Genomic DNA, 5,000 nt, shown 5'->3' with positions numbered 1-5,000 from the left:
CCACGCCGCGGCCAGGACAGCACCTTTCACGTAGAAGACTTCGGCGGCAGCAGGACACGGGGAGACACCGGAGCGAGGACCACACGGCCAAGTCGGCTCTGCGACGATTCGAACCCAAGGCACACGTTGAACGCGGGCGCAGGCACATTGCCCCAGAACCGCAACGGCAGAGGGTGGGCTGCGGAGTGTGGAAGGAGCCGCAGCTCCAGCGCAACACAAGCAACGACACCCAACCGCCACGGATTCCCACGACAAAAATGCAAGCACTCGCACGCGCAACAGAGGGAAGAAAAGCACGGCACGACCGAGCACCGATCCAGGCATCAAGCGTCACACGCGTCAAGCTGCCGTCCTCCACGCGACGGCACTGAACGGCCACGGCAACCCACCGGCAGGCAACCGAGCACGGACCACGCGAGGCAACGTGTCCGGAGACGTCCAGCGGACAGTCACTCCACTCTCTCACTCTCTGTGCCGGAGCACCCAACCGAGCCAACTCTTGCGGATCCTTCCCGTGGACGAGCCACACACACACATCAACAGAGAGTCAACCCCCCTGGCCCGAGCCTAACGGAAGGCACACACGGTCCCGGCAGCGAGGCAGTCACGTTCTCTCTCTCTGGCAACCCGATGACAGCCGTGCCGGCGACCCCGAGGTGGCTGGGCCAGTGCGGGAGCGGGCAGTGCCGACGAGCCCGGAGGCGGACGCCGGCACCCAAGAGGTCAAGCTCTCCGACGCGGATTACTCTGGGTCTGCACTTAGGGGGACAGAGAGGACGGCACCTCTGCGACACCCCAGCCGCGCTCTTCGGCGCACGGATGCGCGCGAAGTGCGATTGATTGTCAAGCGACCCTCAGACAGACGTAGCCCCGGGAGGAACCCGGGGCCGCAAAGTGCGTTCAAAGTGTCGATGATCAATGTGTCCTGCAATTCACATTAATTCTCGCAGCTAGCTGCGTTCTTCATCGACGCACGAGCCGAGTGATCCACCGCTAAAAGTTGTATCGGGTTTCGGATCGGTTGCCCGATCCTGGGACGCGCAAAACGCTCCCCCGCCGACGTGACGGTGGAGCCCCAGCCTGGCGCGTACCACGGCGTGAGCCCGGAGGCGCACGCACTCGAGCGACAATCAAGCGAAAAAAAGGAGGAATCAGGGCGCTCGCAGGCGTTGAGTGCCGGCGTGGGTGAGGGGCCGGGGCCCGCCACGCGCCGTCACGCCCCGCAACAGCCAGAGGCAGAGTTCTCTGGTGTCACCGTCTGGCGGTAGGCTCGAGAGTCGAGGCGAGGCCGCAGCGGACTGAGTCGGGTGCAAGCCGCGGAGGACAGGCCGACGCTACGGGCGCAAGCCGACCCCGCACGCCCCAACCTCGGCGGGCTGGGGAAGGGGGCGCGGCGGAACGCTCGCAAGCGCGGCTGCCCCCGCGGACAGGCACATTCTCTCGAACGCGGTGGACGCTCGCTCAAGTCAGCACGAGACCAGACCGGACCGACAGGCGGACAACGAATCTTTAAACCTCGCACCCACCCTCCGCACACGGGTGCCGGAGGAATGGTGAGCATGAACAGGTACCCCTCACCGGGCTTTGAAGAGAGTGACTAGAATGCGACCAAAGCTTCACCGCGGCGGGAGACAAAAAGGCCCCTGACTGCACCAGAACGTCTCCCTGCGGAGTCACACAGTGGCCGTTCACCGTGGTCCCGTCGACAAGCCGCCAGGACAAGCACCCAAGCCCGCAGCAGCTCTCTTCGTTTCAACTGCGGATGTAATGCTGCAAGGCGGTGGCAAGGTCACGTCGCAGCCCGCAAGCCGTCGCCAAGGCGAGAGGAAGACGGTCCCCACAGCGGGCACACACAGACGGACGTGGAGCACGGGGCGGCGGCCCACAGGTGCGCACACGCGCCGTGCCGAGGATCGGTGCGGACGCCGGTGACATCGCACCCGGCAGAGCGGCTAGGCAGAAGTCGCTGCGGAGGAGGAGCACCGTCGGCGGAACGGTCTGCTGGCGGGCGAGGGACCAAACGAGCAGCTAGAACGGGCGGAGTGGACCGGACTGCAGAAGCGGAGTGAGTGCGTGGCTGACGCCACCGTCTCCCTCCGAGCGTCTGCTCGCGCCGGCCAAACCGCCGAACCGCTGAACGAAAGGACCGCATCGTCCCACGCAGGCAGGCCGGCCGTGTTGCCGTGCGTGCCCCCACCTCTCGGACGGACTGCAAAGACACCCTACGAAGCCAACGGCGAAGCCCTTCCAACGGCGCAGGCGTAGCGTGTGCGGCACCCGCATGGACTTGCCGGCGTGCAACCGAGCGTGTGCGTGCTCGTCGGTGGCGGCGCCCGCGCGCCGGCCCAACCGAGTGGGACCGAGATCGACGTCGCCCGGCTTCGGCGGAACGTGCGTACGGGTGACCAGGCCCGTTCGACGGGTACGGCGAAATTGTCGGTGTGACCTCCCACCCGCGTGGGAGGCGCCAGCGTCAGTACGGGCCACGGCCCCGGGGCCAACCCCCGTGAGGCTCTCCTGCCTGGCCCAACCGGCGCAGCCTTCGAGTTCAAGGAGTGACGGGCCGCCCTCCCCGGAGAGGTGGCGGGCCCCCGGCCGACAAAGATCCTTCACAACGTGTTCACCAACAGAAACCTTGTTACGATTTTTATTCTGTGTTACGGGTTTCGGTTCGGGCCCCCGGAGAGGTTGTCCGATACCTGGCCCCGGGGCCGGCCCCCGTGGGGCTCTCCTGCCTGGCCCAACCGGCGCCAGCCTTCGCGTTCAAGGAGTGACGGGCCGCCCTCCCCGGAGAGGTGGCGGGCCCCCGGCCGACAAAGATCCTTCACAACGTGTTCACCAACAGAAACCTTGTTACGATTTTTATTCTGTGTTACGGGTTTCGGTTCGGGCCCCCGGAGAGGTTGTCCGATACCTGGCCCCGGGGCCGGCCCCCGTGAGGCTCTCCTGCCTGGCCCAACCGGCGCCAGCCTTCGCGTTCAAGGAGTGACGGGCCGCCCTCCCCGGAGAGGTGGCGGGCCCCCGGCCGACAAAGATCCTTCACAACGTGTTCACCAACAGAAACCTTGTTACGACTTTTATACCGTGTCGGGTTTCGGCTCGGGCCCCCGGAGAGGTTGTCCGATCCTGGGACGCGCTAAACGCTCCCCCGCCGACGTGACGGTGGAGCCCCAGCCTGGCGCGTACCACGGCGTGAGCCCCGGAGGCACACGCACTCGAGCGACAATCAAGCGAAAAACCTTTCTCGGAGGCAACAGGGCGCTCGCAGGCGTTGAGTGCCGGCGTGGGTGACGGGCCGGAGCCCGACACGCGCCGTCACGCCCCGCAACAGCCAGAGGCAGAGTTCTCTGGTGTCACCGTCTGGCGGAAGGCTCGAGAGTCGAGGCGAGGCCGCAGCGGACTGAGTCGGGTGCAAGCCGCGGAGGACAGGCCGACGCTACGGGCGCAAGCCGACCCCGCACGCCCCAACCTCGGCGGGCTGGGGAAGGGGGCGCGGCGGAACGCTCGCAAGCGCGGCTGCCCCCGCGGACAGGCACATTCTCTCGAACGCGGTGGACACTCGCTCAAGTCAGCACGAGACCGGACCGACAGGCGGACCACGAATCTTTAAACCTCGCACCCACCCTCTGCACGCGGGTGCTCGAGGAATGGTGAGCATGAACAGGTACCCCGTACCGGGATTGAAGAGAGAGTGACTAGAATGCGACCAAAGCTTCACCGCGGCGGGAGACAAAAAGGCCCCTGACTGCACCAGAACGTCTCCCTGCGGAGTCACACAGTGGCCGTTCACCGTGGTCCCGTCGACAAGCCGCCAGGACAAGCACCCAAGCCCGCAGCAGCTCTCTTCGTTTCAACTGCGGATGTAATGCTGCAAGGCGGTGGCAAGGTCACGTCGCAGCCCGCAAGCCGTCGCCCAGGCGAGAGGAAGACGGTCCCCACAGCGGGCACACACGGACGGACGTGGAGCACGGGGCGGCGGCCCACAGGTGCGCACCCGCGCCGTGCCGAGGATCGGTGCGGACGCCGGAGACATCGCACCCGGCAGAGGGGCTAGGCAGAAGTCGCTGCGGAGGAGGAGCACCGTCGGCGGAACGGTCTGCTGGCGGGCGAGGGACCAAACGAGCAGCTAGAACGGGCGGAGTGGACCGGACTGCAGAAGCAGAGTGAGTGCGTGGCTGACGCCACCGTCTCCCCCCAAGCATCTGCTCGCGCCGGCCAAACCGTGGAACCGCTGAACGAAAGGACCGCATCGTCCCAAGCAGGCAGGCCGGCCGTGTTGCCGTGCGTGCCCCCACCTCTCGGACGGACTGCAAAGACACCCCCACAGGGCTGTGTGCGACGCCAACGGCGAAGCCCTTCCAACGACGCAGGCGTTGCGTGTGCGGCACCAATGCCGAGGATCGGTGCGGACGCCGGAGACATCGCACCCGGCAGAGGGGCTAGGCAGAAGTCGCTGCGGAGGAGGAGCACCGTCGGCGGAACGGTCTGCTGGCGGGCGAGGGACCAAACGAGCAGCTAGAACGGGCGGAGTGGACCGGACTGCAGAAGCAGAGTGAGTGCGTGGCTGACGCCACCGTCTCCCCCCAAGCATCTGCTCGCGCCGGCCAAACCGTGGAACCGCTGAACGAAAGGACCGCATCGTCCCAAGCAGGCAGGCCGGCCGTGTTGCCGTGCGTGCCCCCACCTCTCGGACGGACTGCAAAGACACCCCCACAGGGCTGTGTGCGACGCCAACGGCGAAGCCCTTCCAACGACGCAGGCGTTGCGTGTGCGGCACCAATGCCGAGGATCGGTGCGGACGCCGGAGACATCGCACCCGGCAGAGGGGCTAGGCAGAAGTCGCTGCGGAGGAGGAGCACCGTCGGCGGAACGGTCTGCTGGCGGGCGAGGGACCAAACGAGCAGCTAGAACGGGCGGAGTGGACCGGACTGCAGAAGCAGAGTGAGTGCGTGGCTGACGCCACCGTCTCCCCCCAAGCATCTGCTCGCGCCGGCCAAACC

At 66.8% G+C, this 5,000-nt stretch overlaps 1 non-coding gene across 1 annotated transcript; it reads right to left on the bottom strand.

Annotated features, from left to right (window-relative positions):
- Positions 1-848: 848 nt before the first annotated feature.
- Positions 849-1,002, bottom strand: LOC144488578 (5.8S ribosomal RNA). The gene has a single exon (XR_013496625.1). It is a non-coding gene; the product is annotated as a 5.8S ribosomal RNA (ribosomal RNA).
- Positions 1,003-5,000: the final 3,998 nt, after the last annotated feature.

The sequence above is a fragment of the Mustelus asterias genome, unplaced genomic scaffold (assembly GCF_964213995.1).
Source record: "Mustelus asterias unplaced genomic scaffold, sMusAst1.hap1.1 HAP1_SCAFFOLD_1678, whole genome shotgun sequence".
Taxonomy (NCBI): Eukaryota; Metazoa; Chordata; class Chondrichthyes; order Carcharhiniformes; family Triakidae; genus Mustelus; species Mustelus asterias.
This window is presented reverse-complemented; position numbering and strand designations above follow the sequence as displayed.